Source organism: Bombina bombina, chromosome 3 (genome assembly GCF_027579735.1).
Source record: "Bombina bombina isolate aBomBom1 chromosome 3, aBomBom1.pri, whole genome shotgun sequence".
In the NCBI taxonomy this organism is placed as follows: Eukaryota; Metazoa; Chordata; class Amphibia; order Anura; family Bombinatoridae; genus Bombina; species Bombina bombina.
Window position 1 is genome coordinate 977,122,894 of NC_069501.1, and position 12,243 is coordinate 977,135,136.

Consider the following 12,243-nt stretch of genomic DNA (forward strand, 5'->3'; position numbering starts at 1 on the left):
GACACAGGACCAAAGTCCTTCTCCACAGCCTAGAAACAAAAAAGACTCAATCACATCTTGGAACAGTGTCAACAACAAGCAGGCTAGAAAACCTACCACACCACAACCACCGAATAATGTCTCAAAGACTCTTTTGCCATCCATACAGCACAGGGATGCTGAGACTTACAAAGACTCAACGCAATGAATTTGTTAGAGGCTTACTTCCTGAGATAGACAGAGGACCCGATAAGTATACATAGACGATTTCAGTGTATATATTTGTCTCTTTGTAAGGTTGCAGCTTCTAAGAAACTTTACTGTATGGCCTAAATTTATTCCGATACCCTGACAGCAGTTTATGTCAAAATGTTATATTAGATTTGATAAAATTAGTTATGTAGATGTTTTTGTTTTTCATTGACGCAGAGACGTCAAAAACTTACAATAAAGATTAGATGTTGCTGTAGGAGGCCTAATTATATAGCCTTATTTGGTTACTTTCAAGCCAAAATGAATGTTTATTTAGCTAAATGTGTCAGCTATTTGCAGCAGCCAGACAGACTTATATACAGCAGACAATAAATGGGATAGATAATTTCACCCAACATAAGCAGTTACCTAGGGCTAGCTACACTTTTCCCCCCCACGTTTGCTGTCAAAGATGACCTTTATTAGAAGGAGAGCTATTAGTTTGTTTTTCAGGTTAAGTTTGTTTTGTTTATTTCAACTGTTTATTATGACATTTCTGTATAGAATGTTATATTATCACATGCTATGTTTTCATTATGATACAATCTCAGAACGTATGTTTTCCATTGAACAGTACACACTCGAGTATTATTCCAGCATATGCCTTAATATTCAGATAAATCCTAAACTCTTATTTAACACTCATGCCACGACCACACAGTGACCCCACACCACACTTGACCCTCTTGACCCAAAATGTTAAGGGATTTAATTCACCGCAAAACAGAAAAAGCCTTATCTGACCTAGTGAAATGCAATATTGATATACTTTTCCTCCAAGAAACGCATTTCAAAAGTCATAATGAACCCAGATACTTTGGGAAAACTTCACTACACATTTTCATAGCTCAGGCCCGAGCAAGAAAAATGGAGTGAGTATCCTAATAAAAAATTCCATTCCATTTGTACTAGACCGAAAAGTTGTGGATAGGGAGGGACAGTTTCTAGGATTGACTGGCCTTTTATATGGCCAGTCAAACTTGTCAACATATATGCCCCAAATACCAACCAACTACCTTTCTTCCAAATCATGTTCAAAAAAATACTAGACTTAGCTAAAGGCCCAATATATCTGGCTGGAGACTTTAACGTCCCTTTACAACCTAACATCGATAGCTCCAACCCTAATATTCAAATATCCCATAAACTCACCAAAACTTTATGGAATGGCATAAGAGATATGAATCTATACGATACTTGGAGATTTATACATCATAATAAGAAAGACTACACCTTCTTTTCCCACCCTAATAAGTCTTATAACAGGCTAGACTATATATTCACAAACCAAAGTGGCCTATCCCATGTTACTAGAAGCGATATCTCTCCTACTTTTTGGTCCGACCATTCGTCCGTCCAATTAAAATTTACATGGCCAAACATCCCCTCCTCCCCATACCAATGGAAACTTGATGATGCCCTGTTAGAACACCCAGAATCTGTAACCAAACTTACAAAAATCATTGAAGAGTATTTCAACCTTAATTTGAATTCACAATACACAATGTGGGAAGCACATAAGTGTGTGCTCCGTGGTAAACTAATCAAACTTAAAGCATTCCGCACACTAACTTACCGTAAAAGATACCAAGAACTGACTACTGAATACACACGTCTAGACTACGCACTAAAAAAGTCCCCTTCTGACATTAACATTCTGATAAATCTACAATCAGTCCGAGACCAATTAGATAACTTCCTAGACATCGAATATCAATCAATACCCTGTTCTCTGATTACAGAGAGTAGGGAACCTAGAACCTTTGAAAAGATTCTTGGAGCTGTTGCTAGGCCAAATGGAAGAGCAACAAATTGGTAATGCTTGTCTAGAAAAGAGAATCTCAGGAACTGACAATGTTCTGGATGAATCAGAATATGAAGGTATGCATCCTGCAAGTCTATTGTAGACATATAATGTCCTTGCTGAACAAAAGGCAGAATAGTCCTTATAGTCACCATCTTGAAAGTTGGTACTCTTACATAACGATTCAAAATTTTCAGATCCAGAACTGGCCTGAATGAATTTTCCTTCTTTGGGACAATGAATAGATTTGAATAAAACCACAGACCTTGTTCCTGAAAAGGAACTGGCATGATTAACCCTGAAAACTCCAGGTCTGAAACACACTTCAGGAAAGCCTGAGCTTTTACTGGATTTGCTGGGATGCGTGAGAGAAAAAATCTTCTCACAGGAGGTTTTACTCAGAATCCTATTCGATACCCTTAAGAGACAATGCTCTGAATCCATTGATTTTGGACAGAATTTATCCAAAATTCCTTGAAAAACCTTAATCTGCCCCCTACCAGCTGAGCTGGAATGAGGGCCACCCACACCTTCATGCGGATTTTGGGGCTTACTTTGGTTTCTTAAATGGCTTGGATTTATTCCAATTTGAGGAAGGCTTCCAATTGGAAACAGATTCCTTGGGGGAAGGATTAGATTTTTGTTCCTTATTCTGACGAAAGGAACAAAAACGGTTAGAAGCCTTTACCCTTAGGTTTTTTATCCTGAGGCAGAAAAACACCCTTTCTCCCAGTAACAGTTGAAATAATAGAATCCAACTGAGAACCAAATAAATTATTACCTTGGAAAGAAAGAGATAGTAATCTACACTTAGATGTCATATCAGCATTCCAAGATTTAAGCCACAAAGCTCTTCTAGCTAAAATAGCTAAAGACATCTAACATCAATTTTGATAATATCAAAAATGGCATCACAAATAAAATGATTAGCATATTGCAGTAAGCGAATAATGCTAGATACATCAGAATCCAATTCTTGTTGCACTAACTTCTCCAACCAGAAAGTTGATGCAGCCGCAACATCATCCAAAGAAATTGCAGGTCTGAGAAGATGACCTGAATATAAATAGGCTTTCCTTAGATAAGATTCAAGCTTCCTATCTAAAGGATCCTTAAAGGAAGTACAATCTTCCATAGGAATAATGGTACATTTAGCAAGAATAGAAATAGCCCCATCAACTTTGTGTTTTTTTTCCCCAAAACTCTATAGAATTTGCTGGTAAAGGATACAATTTTTTAAACCTTGAAGAAGGAATAACAGAAGTAACTGGCTTATTCCATTCCTTAGAAATCATATCAGAAATAGCCTCAGGAATAGGAAAAACCCCTGGAGAAACCACAGGAGGTTTAAAAACAGCATTTAAACGTTTATTAGATTTAGGCCTCTAGTTATCAAGCTGTCAACCTCAAATACCCTGGAATTCCGCAGCGTATTTGTGGTGAGGCGGATTCTCCTAAGTTATCAAGCCCTACTGCCCGGCAAAAGTAGAATATAGTGACGTAAGCTTCGATCCGCCAGACTCAGTCCGACACAGATCGATTCTTACGTCACTCCAGATGTTCCGAACGCAAGTTCGGCACAATCTGACTACTTTTGGGAGTTATCAAATGACTAGCAGGTACGCTCAGCACTTTTCCGGCCCAGCGTACCTGGTTTTCAATCCGCCGCCTCCAGGGTCCCATAGGAATCAATGGGAGTCTGACCATAGCGAAAGTTCATGTTCGCTGCTGCCTGACATCCCATTGATTCCTATGGAAGCTGTCTACACATAACACACTAACATGTACCCCGAGTCTAAACACCCCTAATCTGCCCCCCCCCTACACCTCAGCTACTAAATAAATGTATTACCCCCTAAACCGCCACTCCCGGAGTCGACCGCCACTCTAATAAACTTATTAACCCCTAATCTGCCCCCCTACACCGTTGTCACCTATAATAAATGTATTAACCCCTATCCTGCCCCCCATACCGCCGCCATCTATATTAAACTAATTAACCCCTAAACCTAAGTCTAACCCTAACCCTAACACCCCCTAACTTAAATATTATTTTAATAAATCTAAATAAAATTACTATTATTAACTAAATTAATCCTATTTAAAACTAAATACTTACCTATAAAATAAACCCTAATATAGCTACAATATAACCAATTTACCTGTAAAATAAAAACTAACCTAAGTTACAATTACACCTAACACTACACTATCATTAAATAAATTATTCCTATTTAAAACTAAATACTTACCTGTAAAATAAACCCTAAGATAGCTACAATGTAATTAATAATTTTCATTGTAGCTATCTTAGGATTTATATTTATTTTACAGGTAACTTTGTATTTATTTTAACTAGGTAGTTATTAACTATTTAATAACTACCTAGCTAAAAGAAATACAAAATTACCTGTAAAATAAATCCTAACCTAAGTTACAATTAAACCTAACACTACACTATCATTAAATAAATTAAATTAATTAACTACAAATACCTACAATTAAATACAATTAAATAAACTAACTAAAGTACAAAAAATAAAAAAAACTAAGTTACAAAAAATAAAAAAATATTACAAGATTTTTAAGCTAATTACACCTAATCTAAGCCCCCTAATAAAATAACAAAGCCCCCCCAAAAAAAATGCCCTACCCTATTCTAAATTACGAAAGTTAAAAGCTCTATTACCTTACCAGCCCTTAAAATGGCCTTTTGCGGGGCATGCCCCAAAGTATTCAGCTCTTTTGCATGTTAAAAAAATACAACCCCCCCAACATTAAAACTCACCACCCATATACCCCTACACTAACCCAAACCCCCCTTAAATAAACCTAACAGTACCCCCCTGAAGATCATCCTACTTTTAGCCGTCTTCAGCCAGCCGACCACCGATGGAACAGAAGAGGACATCCGCAGCGGCCAAAGTCATCATCCAAGGGGCGCTGAAGAGGTCTTCCATCCGATAGAAGTCTTCATCCAAGGGGCGCTGAAGAGGTCTTCCATCCGATAGAAGTCTTCATCCAGGTGGCGTCTTCAATCTTCATCCATCCGGAAAGGAGCGGAGCCATCTTCAAAGCACCCGACGCGGAGCCATCTTCATCTACCGACGCCTACTCGCCGAATGAATATTCCTTTAAGTGACGTCATCCAAGATGGTGTCCCTCGAATTCCGATTGGCTGATAGGATTCTATCAGCCAATCGGAATTAAGGTAGGAAAAATCTGATTGGCTGATCCAATCAGCCAATCAGATTCAAGTTCAATCCGATTGGTTGATCCAATCAGCCAATCAGATTGAGCTCGCATTCTATTGGCTGTTCCGATCAGCCAATAGAATGTGAGCTCAATCTGATTGGCTGATTGGATCAGCCAATCAGATTTTTCCTACCTTAATTCTGATTGGCTGATAGAATCCTATCAGCCAATCGGAATTCGAGGGACACCATCTTGGATGGCGTCACTTAAAGGAATATTCATTCGGCGAGTAGGCGTCGGTGGATGAAGATGGCTCCGCGTCGGCTGCTTTGAAGATGGCTCCGCTCCGGATGGATGAAGATTGAAGACACCGCCTGGATGAAGACTTCTATCAGATGGAAGACCTCTTCAGAGCCGCTTGGATGAAGACTTCGGCCGCTGCGGATGTCCTCTTCTGTTCCATCGGTGGTCGGCTGGCTGAAGACGGATAAAGGTAGGATGATCTTCAGGGGGGTAGTGTTAGGTTTTTTTAAGGGGGGATTGGATGGGTTAGAGTAGGGGTATGTGGGTGGTGGGTTTTAATGTTGGGGGGGTTGTAAGTATTTATTTTTAAATAGGAATAATTTAGTTAATGATAGTGTAGTGTTAGGTGTAATTGTAACTTTTTATTTTACAGGTAAATTTGTCTTTATTTTAACTAGGTAGCTATTAAATAGTTAATAACTATTTAATAGCTATTGTGCCTAGTTAAAATAAATTCAAATTTGCCTGTAAAATAAAAATAAATCCTAAAATAGCTACAATATAATTATTAGTAATATTGTAGCTATATTAGGGTTTATTTTATAGGTAAGTATTTAGTTTTAAATAGGGATACCTAATTTAATAAGAGTGATATTTATTTAGATTTATTTAATTAATATTTAAGTTAGGGGGGTGTTAGGGTTAGGGTTTGACTTAGGTTTAGGGGTTAATCATTTTATTATAGGTTGCGGCGGTATAGGGGGGGCAGGATAGGGGTTAATAAATTTATTATAGGTGGCAACGGTGTAGGGGGGGCAGATTAGGGGTTAATCAGTTTATTAGAGTGGCGGTGGGCTCAGGGAGCGGAGGTTTAGGGGTTAATACATTTATTATAGTTGCGGCGGGGTCTAGGAGCGGCGGTTTAGGGGTTAATAACTTTATTTAGTTGTGGGGGGCTCCGGGGGCGCCGGTATAGGGGGTAGAGCAGTGTAGTTTAGTGTGGGTGCTTAGTGATAGCTTATCAATAAAGCTGTAGAAAAGCCGAAGAGCAGCGAGATCGGATGAGTGATAACTATCACAGTCTGCTGCTCATCGCCCCATACTTGGTGCGTGGCTTTTTGACAGCTTTTTTGATAACTTTGGCGAGCGTATTCAGGTCCGCGGCAGCGATGTGAGGCGAGCTTAGGCGAGTGTATTGGGGCCGGCGATGGCAGGTAAGTAGACACGTTGGTAACTAGAGGCCTTAACGTCAAGAGGACTGGTTACCTCAATATCCAAAGTAATTAACACTTCTTTTAATAAAGAACGCATATACTCTATTTTAAATAAATAAGTAGATTTGTCAGTGTCAATGTCTGAGGAAGGATCTTCTGTATCAGATAGATCCTCATCAGAGGAGGATAAATTATTATGTTGTTGGTCATTTGAAATTTCATCAACTGAATGAGAAGTTTTAAAAGACCTTTTACATTTATTAGAAGGTGGAAATGCAGACAAAGCCTTCTGAATAGAATCAGTAACAAATTCTTTAACATTCATAGGTATATCATGTAGTTAAAGGAACTGCAACTGGCAATGTACTATTACTGATGGACACACTATCTGCATGTAAAAGTTTATCATGACAACTATTACAAATGACATTCGGAGAAATAATTTCCACAATCTTACAACAAATGCACTTAGCTTTGGTAGAACCGATGTCAGGCAGCAAAGTTCCAGCAGATACTTCTGAGGCAGGATCAGATTGAGACATCTTGCAAAATGTAAAAGAAAAAACAAAATATAAAGGAAAATGATCAATTTCCTTATATGACAGTTTCAGGAATGGGAAAAAAATGCAAATAGCATAGCCCTCAGACAGAAAAGAAGACAAGATGCAAACATCAATGGGGTATTAAAATAATGAAAAAGTTTGGCGCCAAGTATGACGCACAACGTAACTGAAAATGTTTTGGCGCCAACAATAACCGGAAATTACACACTCGCGTCATCAATGACGCAACCATGTGTAAGGCTTCGGCGTCAACTATGATGCCGGAAATGACGAAGTTGTGTCACGGACGTATTTTTCGCGCCAAAAAATTCTCACGCCAAAAATGACGCAATAAAGTCTAGCATTTGGCGCACCCGCGGGCCTAATACAACCCGCAATTTTGAAGAAAAAAAGTAGTCAATTAGAAAAAGAGACTAAACCCCAGGTAAGAAAAAATTTCTTAAAATTTTAATTTTCCCAAATATGAAACTGACAGTCTGCAGAAGGAAATACATGAACCTGACTCATGGCAAATATAAGTACAATACATATATTTAGAACTTTATATAAATGCATAAAGTGCCAAACCATAGCTGGGGTGCTTTAAGTAATAAAAAACATACTTACCAAAATACACCCATCCACATATAGCAGATAGCCAAACCAGTACTGAAACAGTTATCAGTAGAGGTAATGGTAAATTGAGAGTATATCGTCGATCTGAAAAGGGAGGTAGAAGATGAATCTCTACGACCAATAACAGAGAACCTATGAAAAAGATCCCTGTTAGGGAAATCATTGTATTCAATAAGTAATACTCCCTTCACGTCCCTCTGACATTCGCTGTACTCTGAGAGGAATCGGGCTTCAACAATGCTGAGAAGCGCATATCCACATAGAAATCTTAGCACAAACTTACTTCACCACCTCCATAGGAGGCAAAGTTTGTAAAACTGAATTGTGGGTGTGGTGAGGGATGTATTTATAGGCATTTTGAGGTTTGGGAAACTTTGCCCCTCCTGGTAGGATTGTATATCCCATACGTCACTAGCTCATGGACTCTTGCCAATTACATGAAAGAAAGAGACCTTTACAAACTACCCCAGAGATATTACAATCCTTTCATATTTTCTACACCTCACTATATAATCTCAAGAAAGATAGCCCAACACTAGACTATCTCTCTAATATGACAAATTATATCAAAAACTGCACACTACCAAAGGTGACGAGCAAAAAGTGCAAATTAACAAACCGATATCCCAGAGAGAAATTCTCTGCGACTTTAAAACTTTGAAACTAGGAAAGAGCCCTGGCCCAGATGGCTTCACAGCTAGATACTACCGGACATTCTCATCTATCCTAACTCCTCATCTTACTGTAATGTTTAACAAAGCGACAAAAGATAACCCATTCCCACCTTCGATGCTAGAGGAACAGGTGGTGGTGATACCGAAGCCCGGTAAGACTCCAAACACTCCAGCAAACTTCCGTCCGATTACTCTTTTGAATTTTGATATTAAACTTTTTGCAAAAATCATAGTCTCCAGGATAAATTTAGTTTTACCCACCATCATACACACCAATCAGCCCGGCTTTATGCCCATGAGAGAGGCTAGAGATAATACCACTAAGATTCTAGACCTCATGGAATTTGCCATTCAACAAAGAGACCCCTCCGTGTTCCTATCCATGGACGCGGAGAAGGCCTTTGATAGGCTAGATTGGCTCTTCTTACAGCACACAATGTAAATATTTGATTTCCCCCAAGAATTTATAGGAAAAATCTTTACCCTTTACAATAATCCACAAGCCAAAATAAGACTAAACGATTCCACATCGGCCCCATTCAAATAACTAACGGAACAAGGCAAGGTTGCCCTCTCTCACTCCTATTATTTGTCATAGCAATGGAGGTCCTAGCCTCGCAAATAAGGAATAATATCGACATTCACGGGTTTAACATTGGCTCAAACACTTATAAGATTACACTATAAGCAGATGATATATTTCTAACACTTACAAAACCTGAGAAATCAATCTATTCCAATTTTAAAATAAACATCACAAAATCCAAATTACTGAGCATTCATCAAGCACCATGTGCATTAAAAAGTATTCAACAACAATTTAGCTTTCGAATACAACCTAAAGCTATCAAATACCTAGGGGTTTATATCTCACCACATATGGAGGATATAATTTCTCTGAATTACACAACCCTTAAAGTCTCCATTCAAGACATTCTCAACTTCTGGAACCTAAAACCCCTCTCATGGCTTGGGAAAATTAATGCCGTCAAAATGATCATTCTCCCTAAAATACTATACTTTCTACAAACTCTCCCAGTACCCTTGCCAGACCACTTGATATTTTCCCTACAAAAATATATAAACTGTTTATATGGTCACATAAACGGCCTTGTATTGTCACCAACACCCTGTACCGTCCTAAAGAACTAAGTGGGGTTGGAGTCCCTAACCTCTTAAACTATAGACACGCTGACTTCTTGACCAGAGTAGTGGATTGGTGCAAGCAAGCACCTAACAAAAAATGGGTTCTGTTGGAGCAATCCCTATCTGACACCTATTATCTAGGAGGCAATTGTTGGATTCGAGCAGCCCACCGAAAAACTCCTAAACACAACACCTAGGATAGTAAAAGAAACCTTCAAACAATGGGACAAACTGATTAAGAAATACCCTCCACTTTCCACCACGTTCTTACCCCTGACACCGATTGGGAAATATTCCCCGTTTTCGACATTAATAAACCTCACTCCCCACTCTCACTCCACCACCTCCATACAAAACCCAAACCCACATTTTCTTCTATACAAAGACAGGGAAATGCAATCTCAACATACTATCTGTGACATACTAGGGGCGAAATTTCAAAACTGGTACATTTATGCACAACTCACTCATTATCTGTCAACACACCCGTTCAAATCTCAACTGAGACGACCACTCACAAGTTTTGAAATGATATGTTTCTTTCCTCACCCCAATAAAGGAATTTTATCACTAACATACAAACTACTATTAAATATATCTCACTCCTCACTTCCCACGTATGTGACTAAATGGGAATCAGAATTCAATACCAATCTTGACAAATCTGAATGGCATATAATTTTTAAACAAATGACTAAGGCCTCCTCATCTATCTCGGTGATGGAGATGAACATCAAATTACTAAACAGATGGTATTACACACCTGCCAGATTACACCAATTGTTCCCCAGCACAACCGCTACGTGTTGGAGATTCTGCTTAGACACTGCAATTTTTTTTTATTTTGAAACCATCTTTTATTGTTCATAAGTGCAAAACAAATGGTTACAAGCAACGGCACATTAGCCGTGTAGCACATACACGTTACAGATTACACTCTTGTTTACAGAGACAGTCATGTTTAAGGATGGCATTTTGAAAACAACAATAAACTAATAACAAACAGTGACAATAACAAGAAAAAACAATACTGGTCGCTTATTTTTTACGTTTCTTCTATAAACTATGTGCCTGTCTATGTAAGCTTGCCATATTCAATTTACACCTCTTCTTTAATTGACAACCAAATCTGTGACTACACACGTAGAGATCGCCCCTTATCATTTATTATGGGTATCACCCACCTCATTTGGAATGAGCTTTCTATAGTTCTTCCGCAGGGGGACCCTCCGACCCCACAGCTAAATGCGATTCAATGTCAGACCATGTCAGACTCAGGGGGTTGCAGGTGTCATTGAATCGTCCCAGAGGAATCTCATGTTATGGAAGAACTCTAATCTATGTCTTTTCAAATATCCAAACTCTTCTAGACCTAGCAACTCATCAACCTTTTCTAACCACATCTGTCCAGTCAGAGGGGTCAATGTTTTCCATTTTAGAGCTATCAAAACCTTAGCACTGTTTATTCCCACTTGCAGTCTCCTAAGCTTGCAAGGTATTTTTGGAAATTTGTTGAGTAGGACTATGTGAGGTGTCAGGCTAAGATCCTTGATTAATCCTTTTCTAAAGTGGTTCTCTATATAGTGCCATAGTTGTGTTAGTGTTCCACAATCCCACCACATATGTAAGTAACTGCCCTTCTTTTTACATCCTCTCCAGCACTGGTCGCAGGAGGACGGATAAATAGAGTGTAATCTCACCGGCGTCAGGTACCATTGTGTTAGTACTTTAAAATTGAGCTCAAGTATTTTGGGTGAAGTCCCCATTCTTTATTGCTTAGTGTGCCACCCAGTTCCCTATGCCAGTTATTGGTGTAAGTGGGCAGTTCCACTGTCAGGTGAGTCTGCAATAGAGTGCACATTTTTGAAAGGGAATGAGGCATCGGTGTGCTAGTGGAACAAGCCTTTTCAAACGCGGTCAACTGCCTTAAGAAGTCTGCCCTGTGCGGTGTTGTGTTAATAAAATGTGCGAGTTGCATATATTTTAACCAGGGATGATAAGTGCCATTCGCTACTTAATTTATTTCTTCTCTTCCCAAGAGTTTACCCTCATGTAGGAATTTCCGTGCCATGCATTGTGGGGGTCTCAAGAATTTGGGTACCCAACACAGGGCTCCAACTGTAGGGACTTTTAATATATGAGAATCAATTGCTATCTAGGCTTTATGATCTGATGTATTATGCCAATCTAATACCCTCTGTAGCACTATTGCGTCTAAATAAACTCTTATGTCCGGTAATCCTAGTCCACCGGTTATGGTCGGTCTGTACATTGTGGCTTTATTTCTTCGGGGTTTACTCGTCCCCCAAACAAATCTGTTAATATGGTTTTGGATTTGAGAAGGAAACCATTTATACAGAGCTACAGGCAGAGCTACAGGCAAAGCCTGTAGAAAATACAAAATTCTCGGTAGTGTCGTCATTTTTATACATTGTACTCTGCCCCACCAAGATATAGGCTTAGTCGCCCATGTGTTTAAGTCTCTCTGTGTCGATTGTAGTAAAGTCTCATAATTCTTTTTGAATAGGGTTTTCGGATTCAGGGATAAATAAATGCCT